At 46.5% G+C, this 13128-nt stretch overlaps 1 protein-coding gene across 11 annotated transcripts in view; it reads left to right on the forward strand.

The window, feature by feature from the left end:
• Positions 1-13128, forward strand: part of LOC116946633 (nuclear receptor coactivator 2-like) — an 89231-nt gene that overhangs the window by 25679 nt on the left and 50424 nt on the right. The window contains exon 1 of one of the 11 annotated variants that reach the window (XM_076070014.1): positions 10-3363. The exons of the other annotated variants lie outside the window; for them this stretch is intronic. The gene's annotated coding sequence lies outside the window, so the exon portion shown is untranslated. Of the gene's footprint in view, positions 1-9; positions 3364-13128 lie in introns of those variants that run through there. 11 annotated transcript variants of the gene reach the window in all.

A 13128-nucleotide genomic window follows, 5' to 3' on the forward strand; every position in this document is an offset into this window, starting at 1 on the left:
ATCGGACGCGGCTCTCTGCTCTTTCTACCTTTGTATTCTCGCGACATGTGAACCCTGTAGAGGTCCTTTTGTAAATACGCCGCGGTGATTCGTTTTCATTTCACGTCGCCACCCCCATTTCCACATCTGCTGGCCCGATTTTTGTTGTCCATTTGTTGCAAATGTGTGATGCAATGCAATTGACGTGTCCTTGTGTTGACAATTTACATAAACATGAGCACCAAATGTACAGATGACGATACATAATGATTTGTCCTGGTGTGTGACATCTAATGTCATATGGCTAGTTAGCAAGGGAATAAAAAACCCATCTCGTACTTTGAAAACTGAGCTTTATCCAGTGCTGGAAGGAATTTTCTTACACTGTATTACTTATTTCAGGATTAGGATAATTACAAACTGTAAGTTGTCCATATGAACACAGTTTTAAAGACAATAGCCTATTTGTCGTTCGTCTTTTTCTGACTGCTGTTAAATATTACCGAGCTTGCTGTGTAGTTAAACAAATATTTCACGTGTGTTTAAAGGCAGTACTCTTTGCCAGGGATGCTGCCGTGGTTTAATGGTTAGCACAGGGGATTTAAATTCCAGAGGTCACCAGTTCTATCTTCTTGCTGCCTGACAGTTGAAACAGTGCTCGAGTTTTTTTACATTTCTTAAATCCTCTTCCCCCTACCCCTGTCCATAAATAAGCATGCTACAGTTAGGCGATTAGCAGGTTCACGTGTGGTGGGGCAAAGTGTGGGTGCTCCCAGCTCTACCAAGATGTTGAGCGTCCAAAGAATACCTCCCAGAGAGGGGTCGTTGAGAGCTCTCTCTCGTGGAGAGCCCCCTTCCGAATGAACAAGCAATTGCAAGGCTGCACCTTTAGCCGTTACTCCATTATCGGTCATTTGCTGGCCAGGCAAGGGGCCGTGTTCATTTGCGCTGCAGTAGTAGGGGGGGACTCTTCTTGGCTTGGCTCTACTTAACTGATCCTGAAGTTCCAGTCCAGTAAATTAAAGCAGATAGTGATCATAATTCACTCGTACAATTGAATATCCTGTTTGTGTTGCACTTAATGCATTTGAGGCACCGAATTACCGATCTAGCTTTCAGGCGGTGAAAGCCGCAGCTACTAATAGTTCATGTCTGGGCTGCGGCCAGAAAAACACTGTAGAGCCGCCAGTGCACTGTGCCGGGGAGATATCGCTGGGTCCTGGCTGGCTTTGTTTTTGCTTCCTGAAAATTGCTCTGCGCATGGCGGCGCACTGCTAACTCCCGCCGCGTTCTTCAACGTGTGCATGCGAGCCCGTTTTGCACTGTATGGGAGGGAGCGGGGGGGGGACATTGTGTGCCGTCCAAACACTTGCTTGCCCGGCGTATATAGAGCTTGGCTTCGGAATCGTTGTTACGGTGTGACAGAATGCCCCCCACGCACTTTTACGCTAAAATGTGGCCTTTGGGTGAGCATTGCAAGGTCGCAAGAACCGCTTTCTTGTTGCGTTGTGAAAGTGCACACAAATTCACGGTGCGGTGTATCCTGATGACGCCACTTGCCAGAAATTGGCCAAAAAGCTGAACGCAAAGGTGCAGCCCAGAAAACGTCTTACTCCCACCACTTGCTGTGGAAAGAGCCTCTACGACAGGGAGTTCTAAAGAATCCCTCCCGCAGGGTATCACAGCCTACTTGTTCATTTTGCAAGAGTTGGGAGTACCTACAACTTAATGCACCATAAGCAATCTGCCCATAGACCGACTGTGGTGGATCCATTTATACTTATTGGTGGACAGAGGCATATGCATTTATGCAAATTAAACGTAACATTTACTTTGTGCGGTAAGTTGATGGTGCTGTATATCTTGATGTCACTGTTGCCTGAGTTGGATGTAGGATTAATTAGCATTGTAAGTACTGGGCAACTTGAGCTTGTCATATGAGTTAAAATGTCTCACGGTATATATTGTATCAAAAGTTCGTTTACACATACAAGCCAACTTCATGAACTCGATTCACGCGTTGTTGTTGAATCTTCCTCTTCGTCCGATTTTTGGCAGAAGTGTCCCACTGTCGTCACCACCAACGACGGGGCAAATAGCCAAGGGCGGTCCATTTTGGTCTTTTTGTAAAAACTAAAATGTAAATCTGGCCCTATATGCACATGCTGCTCTATTGCGTTATATATGCTTATGCTTTCGGTAGGATTCATTGTCTTCACGCAAGTGTGAAAATTCACCAGGATTTATGGCGTTGGCATTCCTTTTGCCAATCTCGTCACCTAATGAGCTACCAGTTGTAACTAATACATAACGGAATGTTTTGTAAAATAGTGCGTGTTGTACGGTGTAGTGTAAACAAATAGCTCCAACACCCTTGTCAACAACACTGGCCCTTCGAAGGTCGCGAGAACAAGAACTGCGTGTATTTTCTTCTTTTATAAAAGACAGTGTTGTTGACGAGTTTTTTTCTTTCTGTTGAATTGTGTTTGTGCACCACTGCCAATGCATCAGTCGATCAATGCAACATCTCCCAATTAATTTGTTCAGTGTAGTGGTTAGCATATTGCACCACGAACCCAGCCAATAGCCTGGCCATAGATGACATCAGTGGCAATTATCTGAATCGGTTCTGGGCCTGTGCTGTGTGTTGACTCGGGCCATGTAAAAATGTCCTTGGTGCGTTGTGTAAACAACACCACCGGGGAGAAAAATTGTGCGGCCTCAATTATCATGAACATTAAACAACGTATTTAATACGTTGTTAAATATATTGCCAAAAACCAAACATACAACTAGTTAAATGCACAAGCGAATGCCAAGCGATATTCAGCTGCACATGTTCTTGTAGCCACCAGACCCGAGCAATCAGTCGCACACACTATCAAACCCGAATTGAACAGGCATACAATATCTGTGTTTTATATTTTTTTCAATTCAATTGGCAGAGTCAGTAGGATATTGACAACATTGAACCGCAACATGCTTAAGTGAACATGTTTAATTAATACCTGTTGATGTGATAATTTCATATGTTGTCGATAGTTGACGATTAATAAATATGTTATTTAACATTGCCGATAATTAAAGCTATCGTAACTGAGCTTATTAAATATATCGTAAAAAATCGAACGTTACAAATCAAACATGGCAACAAATATTAACTCGAAAAGTGATGGCTTATTTTTTTGCAAAGCTAAGCATGGCATCTTTTCTGTTCGCTTGTCAGCAGCCGGTACAGCTGGATTAGTGGATCTCTCTCTCTCTCTGGGTGACGTGATGCCCCGTCAGGAGCGCACGAATGAGCCGACCCGAAATGGGCTCGACGGCCAAAGAGACGAAGGATTTGATGAATAAAGCACCCACCGCTGCCGACCTTTTACAAGGGTACCGCCATCGCACTGATGCTCAATTGCGGCGCTTAGCATCGCCGCGTCATCGGTCGTTACATCGGATAAATAACAAGATACGTCGGAGGGATCTTTCTCAAACTGTGCTCTTCGAATATTTGAGTAATCGATTGCTCGACCGATAATTATCGGTTCTTTTACAGAATTATTTTGATAACACACGACAGTGGTCGGGGGTGGGGGGGGGGAAGCCTCACCTGTGTTCCGACGTTTCTAAGTAAGCGGATTCACGTGAGATTAAGAATACATCGCCGAGTGAAAAGGTCTGATTTGTGAACATACATCAAATATGTCAGTTACAGCATGCACATGCTGTACTGGGTTGTCGACGGTTAATTGGGCAGGGCTTGATATGTGATGGTCGGATGTGAAGTACGATTACTGACGACCTTAATTAATGCACACGCATTCATCTGTTTGCATTGTGCTGGTTATGCATACGATTGTCATAGCGTGCAGTAAGAGTTGTGTACTTTAAATGAGCGCTTATCTGTGAAAGCACACACTTTGTTCTTGGTAATGTAGCTTACGATGTTAACCCCCGTCACCAGCTGTGCAGTAATCATCGCTAATGCGAATGTCTGCCAACATTACCAGCCTATACCAGTGGTAATTTGTATCAGTTCTGATAGTCGCAACAGCTTCCGTGGAGGGTAATGCGTATCAAGAGACTGGTTCCAGCCTATGAACTCATAGAAGCTCTGTGCTTGTGTAACAGAGGATTGACGAAAGGGCTGCACGATTTGCCCATTTGAATTGACAGCTTTTTTTCTACATTATTTTCTGGATGAGGGCCTCGCTGTACCATGCATGTCGTGGGGGGGGGGGGTTATTTTATGATGCTTAACCACGTTGGTTGGGAGAGCACAGATGTGGCAACATAGAGGTATAGTACAACAATGGATATTGCTGCACTGCCCTCTATACTGCCCACCACTTGGGCCCTTAAGGACTGTGATGACAAGCTGTTTGTGTTGCAGAGATAAAGGGACGGCTTTGCCAGCCAGCCTGAGTTGCAACACTGCATTGTGCAGATACCTCATGTATAACTTGTGCCAGTAGTTAGTACATGGGCTGCTGCCAAGGTGTGACTGGTTAGTGCGCTGGATTTGCAATACAGATGCTGCCGGTTCGATTCGATCTCCTTGTGTGACAGAAACAATGGACATGTTTCTTATATCCCTGCCCACCTCTATGGGAAACGATAAACTATTTTTTATTTTATACTCTCTGGTTCTTTCGGTAAAGTCACGTAGATAGAAAAAATAATCAAAGAAAACACGACGTTTCGGTCACAACACAAGCGTCCGTCTTCAGGTGAGAAAATTATCTGCTGTTGTGGCTTTATATAGGCACGGGAGGGGGGGCGGAGTTTTGTCGAGTCGTGGCTGTAGGAGTTCACGGGGGAGAGCGGCGGGTTTGTATTTTTATTTTACCAGGTAAGGCCCACTGAGCTATGTAGCCCTTTTTCAGAAGCGACCTGGTCGCAAAGGATGGCTCAGTGAAGTGGCTTATCACGTGGAAATTGTATAGCAGCCAAATACTCTAAACGCATGTTGATTCTGAATGTGGAGGGAAAGTCAGGGAGGACCCAGGGAAAAAATCCACGCAACCACCGCAAGAGAGACACACAAACTCCAAATATAAAGGCGTCAGGGTCGAAATCGAACCCACGACCTCCTGTATGCCAGGCGAGGTAGTTAACATCTCGCCACCGTGGTGCCCCCCCAGCAGCTTAACTAGTTACACCACGGTTAGTTTATCGGCAGGTCATGCGCACTGGGGTTGCGTGTGTGTACCCTCAACCATTCCAAGATGTCTGGCGAGCGTGGAAGAGGAGGCCGTTCTGTAAAGGGGGGCCGTAGATTTCCCTCTAGTGGGGAGGGGGGGGAGGGCCTTTCGCTAGCATATGGCGTGTGAGCATGCGATCACAGTGCTGCACCTTTAAAATTTTAGTCACTTGTGCTGCAATGGACATCGCACAGTAACGTTTCATAAACAACATTTAAAGCTGAAGAAACGTGCAACTTGAAAAAGAAACAAGCAGCTCTTGTACGTGTGCTTACCCGGGCTTGTATCCGTACAATACACTGAAGCATAGAGCCAAGTTAATGATACAAACGAGCTTTGTGGTCAGCAGCACTTCACTGACACTACTGTAGTGACGTTTAATGAACTACAGGAGTGGCTGCACACTGTGATCTCCCCAGTTCTTCTCACCGTGATTTTTAAACGCTGTCATTTGTCCTGAAGGAAGCTTCCTTCTTGAGTTGCACAGTCCAGGTTACGAATCTGCAAGGTGTGAGGGTGCATCCCCAGATTTTTTTCCCCTAATTCTTAAACGAGCATCTTCCTGCAGGGCCACGCAACATGCACAGGAAAGGCTTTTGGGGTGGGTACTCGGTGCCGGACCCTGCCCTCTACCCACACATCCCCACTTTATTGCCTGCACCGGGAGACGGGTGCATTTTCTTGCTCGTGCCACTGCAGGCAAAAAGAGCCTCCACTAATATGAACCTCTAAAGACCCCCTTCCACGCTGGCCAGAGACACATTGGAAGAGGTTGGAGTTACCCATGCTTTTGCCTTCCAAATACCACCTGCCGGTCGACTAACTGTAGTGAACCCCCTGCATGCTGCTCTATAGCTTTTAGGTTATGCTTTTATGTATTGTCGGAAGCATGAAACGTCCGCTCAGTTTGCACGTGTGGAATTCGTAAACGCATACGAACATTTGAACCTGATGGCGGGACCCCGGGGTCCCGAATAAACGGAAGTCATAATCTTAATTTATTTTTTGCAACTCCGTCCCACCGCGCACATAAACGCCGCGACCCACCTGGCGCGGATCGTTCTGTTGTCACGTCGTGTCCAAGCGCAGCAGCGAGGGCGAATGCGCAGAAGAAACAAAACTTTGAAACTTTGATTCGCGCATCGTGTAGAGCGGAATAGGAATAGATTGCCGTATCGTTTGCCTTCAACAGACATAAAATGACGTCGCAACGCAGTTTATGCGAGAGCCCCGGGGGCTTATGGGACCCCGCGGTCCCGCCATAAGGTTCATTTATGAAAGATATTTTAAGGCTTCACATGTCCATGAAATGCAGGACAACGACCCATATCCGAGTGTCGCATTTCCGCCTTGAGAAATTAACTGCCCACGCCCTGTGCAGTATTTGTGCTGAGTGTAACTCTATTTTTTGTGTCTGTTCACAAATACAACCTATTCGCATATCCGCATATTTCTCTGCGTCCATGCCCACCACCCACTGGTTGCTTGGTTAACAATTCTCTTTGAGTCACAGAATGCCTGCCTATACCTCAGTCCCCAGTTAGTCAGATATGCAGCATACGATACTCGATATATCTGGCATCGGTAGTTTTCTGTTGAGCGTACGAATGGGCAAATATGCCCATTTACATACAAATGCACATGTGAAAACATTCACACCATCAACCGTGGCCAATCCACCGCTGGATGAAGCCCTCCTCAAGCCGCCGCCACCCCTCATGATCCCGTGACGTAACGATCCTCGCAGCGCCTGCACGTCAACTTATTTGATCGCTCCGTCTCCCCGATTAAGGACCTCTCGGAGGCGATCCATCCCCTTGCACGTCAACTTATTTGATCGCTCCGTCTCCCCGATTAAGGACCTCTCGGAGGCGATCCATCCCCTTGGCTGCCACTCCGTTATTATTCTTGACCGTCGTCCATCCCTGCTCGCGAGGTGTCCTCCCCACTCGCATTTCTTCACCGTTTCAACTTAATTCATGAACCTGCGTACGTTCACAATTCTGTGCGTTCCTCTTTCTGTCACTCAATGTAAGTCTCGAGCATGCATCGCTCTCCGTACTTCTCTGCGCACTTTTCACATTGCATATATGTTTTTATATTTTACTTCTTTGGCGCCGTACAGTGAGGGAAAATGTGGTGAAGTTGCCCTGTCCCCTTCGCAGAAAAACACCCCCAAAGCATAATGTTTCCATCTCCATGTTTGACGGTGGGGATGGTGTTCTTGGGGTCATAGGCAGCATTCCTCCTCCTCCAAACACGGCGAGTTGAGTTGATGCCAAAGAGCTCCATTTTGGTCTCATCTGACCACAACACTTTCACCCTGTTGTCCTCTGAATCATTCAGATGTTCATTGGCAAACTTCAGACGGGCATGTATATCTGCTTTCTTGAGCAGGGGGACCTTGCGGGCGCTGCAGGATTTCAGTCCTTCACGGCGTAGTGTGTTAACAATTGTTTTCTTGGTGACTATGGTCCCAGCTGCCTTGAGATCATTGACAAGATCCTCCCGTGTAGTTCTGGGCTGATTCCTCACCGTTCTCATGATCATTGCAACTCCACGAGGTGAGATCTTGCATGGAGCCCCAGGCAGAGGGAGATTGACAGTTCTTTTATTTTTCTTCCATTTGCGAATAATCGCACCAACTGTTGTCACCTTCTCACCAAGCTGCTTGGCAATGGTCTTGTAGCCCATTCCAGCCTTGTGTAGGTCTACAATCTTGTCCCTGACATCCTTGGAGAGCTCTTTGTTCTTGGCCATGGTGGAGAGTTTGGAATCTGATTGATTGATTGCTTCTGTGGACAGGTGCCTTTTATACAGATAACAAGCTGAGATTAGGAGCACTACCTTTAAGAGTGTGCTCCTAATCTCAGCTCGTTACCTGTATAAAAGACACCTGGGAGCCAGAAATCTTTGTGATTGAGAGGGGGTCAAATACTTATTTCCCTCATTAAAATGCAAATCAATTTATAACATTTTTGACATGCGTTTTTCTGGATTTTGTTGTTATTCTGTCTCTCACTGTTGAAATAAACCTACCATTAAAATTATAGACCGATCATTTCTTTGTCAGTGGGCAAACGTACAAAATCAGCAGGGGATCAAATACTTTTTTCCCTCACTGTACGTAGCCAACCATGCTAATCGGAGGTGTTAAATGTGACATTCGGATACATACCCACCAGTTTATTTTTGCTACAAAAGTATCCTGTTTTGTGCCCGGTGAGGAATAACAAGTTATTTGCGAAGTGATCGATGTCACAAATTTAATGTTTCGAGTTTTTTTTTTTACATTTGGAAAAGGATATTTGTCGGTGATGCCTGAAAAAAACTAAAACAACATGGCACGTTGAGGTTTTTGTTACGTTACAGCATATAACCATCTGCACCTGTGTTTAACCGAAAAAGATAAAGTCGTTCACGTACTTGTGCTTTCATCTCGGGTTTTAATAGTGGTGGAGGTAAAGTGTGGTTACCCCCCCCCTCCCTTTCCAAGACGCCTGGCCAATATGAAAAGGCGCCACGGTGGCGAGATGTTAACTACCTCGCCTGGTATGCGGGAGGTCGTAGGTCTGATCCCGACTGACGCCCGTATATTTGGAGATTGCATGTTTCTCTCCCCATGGTGGCGTGGATTTTTCTCCGGGTCCTTCCTCTGCATTTAGAATCAACACTTGTTTTGAATATTTGGCTGCTATAAATTTCCACGTAATAAGCCAATTCGTTGAGCTATCTTTTGTAGCCAGGTCGCTTCTGAAGAATACATATATATAGCTCAGTAGGCCTTAGCTGGTAAAACAAAACATAGTTTAGTTTTTAGTTCATAGTAGGCCAAAACAACTCTGTAGAGGCCCTCTCTTAGAGCTCCCTCTCTCGGCCCTTCTGCTAGCAGTGGCGTGAGCTGCATATAATTGCAGGGCTTCACCTTTACCTTTTTTTTCCTGATAGGACTGGCAAAGGTTGCTTGGACACTGTCATGGGGAAGCGAGGGATGATCCCCCCCCTTCCCCCACCAGTACAGTACAAAAACCGAACCATCTAGTTCCGCGAGTAGTCAAGAGTGCCCACGTCGTCCAACACATTAAATAGTAGCTCCTCCTCACTTTGCTCCATCGGAAGGGATTAGTAATGGCTAATCTGCTCAAGCTATCTGATTGTCCTTTTTTTTTGCCTTGGATGCTATGTTAATCCACCCACCCACCCCCCTCTCTCCACTTGCAAGGGGCCAGGGTTTGCTGTATTCAACATGGTTTTTGTGGAGGGGGTGTGGTGGGGGGAGCGGTTAACCCCCTTTTATTTGTGCCGTACAGAGAGCCCCGTCCACTTGACTCGCTCCTTTGCGTCGACAACAGGGTGCTTAGGAAACGAACGACGACTGCCGGCCCGGCCATATGACGGGCGGCCAGGCTGGGCCTTCCTCCCGCCCGCCACGCAAACGGGCGGGGGGGGGGGCTAAGGGCTACAGTGCGAGCATTCATCATGCGGCGGCGTGGCGCTACCCTAAATAGTTATTGGTGTGGAGGGGGTCTCCCTCCCCAGTCCCCCTGCTCGGGTCACCGCGCATTATCCTCCTGACGCAGCCACCCCCTCTCCATGTGTGCAACTCTACACAGAAATTGGTTGTGGTTTTCGACAACGTATATCAACCCGCGTATTTTTTTCTCTCTCGTGATATTAAAGTGCGACTCGCGAAGAATATGAACGCTAATAATTTGTCAAACCACGGCTCGATCAGACTCATAATCTTTATCCTGGAGAAATCCAATGAGCTACGTAGCTCTCCCCCCCCCCCCCCACAGATGCCCAGTAGGGGCGGGTCAGAAAGTTACAACAAATAATACAGCAAAAAACGCTCGGAGTGCAAAGTATAGGACAGGTGAAGGCCTTACTACACCGTGTAGGTCATGGGGGGTTGTTTGACCATACTTCACGCTGGTTGGTAGAGTTGCCACTCGTGTTGATTTTCCCATGATCGTCCTTTTTTCGTAGACGACTGTCCTAAAGAACATCTAGCTGTCATACAAAGGCTGTGAGTCTTCTCTGGGACATTGACATTTCTGGGGGTTTGGCAGTTGTGTAGTGTAATACACCACGCCTAACAAAAATGCATTTACACGTAGTTCTCTCTCCTCTTCTGGTATCGTGAGATTATTTTTTTCCCATGTGTCCACATTTCTTTTGAACCTCACAGATGGCAATCCTTGTGGCCGGTGAGGGAGTTGAGGATCCAGCACCAGAGAGTTGTGGTTTGTCGAATTTCAACTTGGGTTTTCCAGATTGAAAATGCGGTGCGCTCACGCCTGCACCACTGCCGCTCCCCAATTTCATGTCGGCAAAATACCTTGTGCCTAAAACAATATATAGTCGGGCACTGTTTATTCAATCAACAAATGACAAAGATGTAGTTTGAAATCTTATTAGGTTCAGCAATAAACGTAAAGGTTCACCCCTGCAAATTGCTGGATCATACCACTGCTGGAAGAAGGACCTCCACTCCAGGGGGCACCAGAGAGCCCCTCTGGAAGATTGTTTGGCCTACTTCCTCACGCTGGAAAGAAGTCTTGTAGGAGGTGGCAGTACCCACAACTTTATCCTACCGCACGTGACCCTGCTGTTACCCTGGTTATACTCCTGGGCGGACAGACGCGGTGGGGTGGGGAATATCTAATAAACTTGGCCATTGTTTAAACTGCCGTGCCAGGAGATCGAATGGAACTGGCAACTGCTGAATTGCAAATCCAGTTGCGCTAACCATCACACCACAGCAGCATTGCCTGCACTAACTATTAAAACCGGTTATAAATTAGGTATCTGCACAATGCTTGCAGCGTTCTGTAACCACAACAGCTCCAGGCTGGCCTGGCGTAACACCCCGTCATCTCTCTGCCACATTTGCACTATGGTTATAATCTTTTGCGGGGTTACGTGGTGGGGCCAGTATGGCAAAATCCATTGTCATCCTGGACTTCTCTCTCTGGTCCTCAATCTCCTGCCACAAGCATGAACAGCCCCCCCTCCAGGCTGTGAAAAGCACGGTTCTCGTTGACGTGGTGTACTACAGTGAGTACCTGTTCAGCTGACACATGGTGGTTTCCAGGAAGCCACCATTTTTTTGCCTCTCTCCTCCACCGCCACCACCTCCCCACCTTTTTGTTTGTTTGTTGCCAACGCCATTGCATAATACGTGAAGTAGCCCAGGACACAGTGAAAAGGTGTTTTATGCGATTATTGTGTTGTGTGTGTGTGGGGGGGGGGGGGGTTGGGGGGTGAGTGGCATTGAAAGCGCGACTTGTGTGAGAGGAATGCGAGTCGTAATAAAGTCCTAATGTTGAAGTGAGAGCAAAGAGTCGGAACGGTATGACAATGCAACGTTGACTATCGGCGTCGCCCTCCCCTTGGTTTTGAATCGACCAGCGTTTTTGTACATTGCCCTATCCTCTCTAGCGTAACTTCAGTAGGACGGCGGCACATCATGAATTTGTCCAATGTTTATGGTGCGCAGTGGCAAATTAACGTATGGCGGATTCTTTGTCTTCCCCTAAATGGATTTTAAAGTGGCGAATTCAAAATATTTTAAACGTAAATAAATACCTGTAGATTAGATCGGGCTATTAATATGTATTTATCTTGCCACGGTAATACCGTGATGCCGTCCAAAGCAGATGGCTCCATTTTTTTGGCCATCTGTTGTTACCATTCCGGATTAAGAAAAGAAACGACGGAGGGTGGTTGGCTGTCGTTTAAATTGCAGCCAATATAAAGGGGGGAAATAGCGAACTGGTAGGTTTTTTGGGGGACGTGGCGGGTGGAGTACGGGAAAGCCGGCGAATTATTCTAAAATCCCTTTCTAATTCGCTCCCCATTTGCCATAGGGCCGCCTGGCACACACATTGTGGCAGCTACTACTGCACAATGCTGGCCTCCGTGCTCGCCTGTCCGCTTGGCGGACGTGACGGCGATCTGTTTATCCCACCCTCGTGTGTCTCTCTCTCCTGGTCATGTGTTGAATTTATTCTTCCCGTCCACATGCTGCGGAATGTGCCTTTGGATTCGGGCGGCAGTGGTGGCGGAGGGGCGTGCACTTATTTATTTGTGCGTAAGTTCCCCCCCCTCTGCCTTCGTTGTGTTTATCCAATTTTTTTTGGAGTTTTCAAGGAGTTTTTTTTCTCTAAATTCCGCGAGCCCTCAAACCCGTATGGCCAACAGTTTTTTTAGCTTCATGGCGGCTGTTAGCGGGGGACAGTACGTGTCGCGTGTCACCCACCAACTGCACGTAGGCGGAGGGAGATCGTGACTCCCGTGTTTTTAAAACGTGCAATTTATTCAGCTAAAAGCTCGTTGGTTAGTTTTGCTTGCCCGAATGAGTAGCTTTGCTTAACCCTGGACGAATCGGCGCGAGTGTTTCTTGACATCGTAATCGCACTCGGGCTTTGTCAAGGCAAAATAAGAAAAGTTACTTGAGTATTAAAACTCAAACTGGATCCAGAGAGATGTTTGGCTGCCGGAAAGTGAAGACGCTCCAGAGCTAACAGTTTATAATCAACTCTCTTGTTAAATATTGTATTGCGGATTTACCCCATTTGGCCTTTTAAATTACACATTCATTTCAAGCATAAATTCAATTTACAAACCACATAGCAAAATGCCATGCAAATAGCTTCTACAGTGAGGGAAAAAAGTATTTGATCCCCTGCTGATTTTGCACGTTTGCCCTTTGACAAAGAAATGATCAGTCTATAATTTTAATGGTAGGTTTATTTGAACAGTGAGAGACAGAATAACAACAAAAATCCATGTTATAAATTGATTTGCATTTTAATGAGGGAAATAAGTATTTGACCCCCTCTCAATCAGAAAAATTTCTGGCTCCCAGGTGTCTTTTATACAGGTAACGAGCTGAGATTAGGAGCACACTCTTAAAGGGAGTGCTCCTAATCTCAGCTTGTTACCT

The sequence above is a fragment of the Petromyzon marinus genome, chromosome 27 (assembly GCF_048934315.1).
Source record: "Petromyzon marinus isolate PM22_M1 ecotype Great Lakes invasive population chromosome 27, UKy_Petmar_22M1.pri1.0, whole genome shotgun sequence".
NCBI classification, from domain to species: Eukaryota; Metazoa; Chordata; class Hyperoartia; order Petromyzontiformes; family Petromyzontidae; genus Petromyzon; species Petromyzon marinus.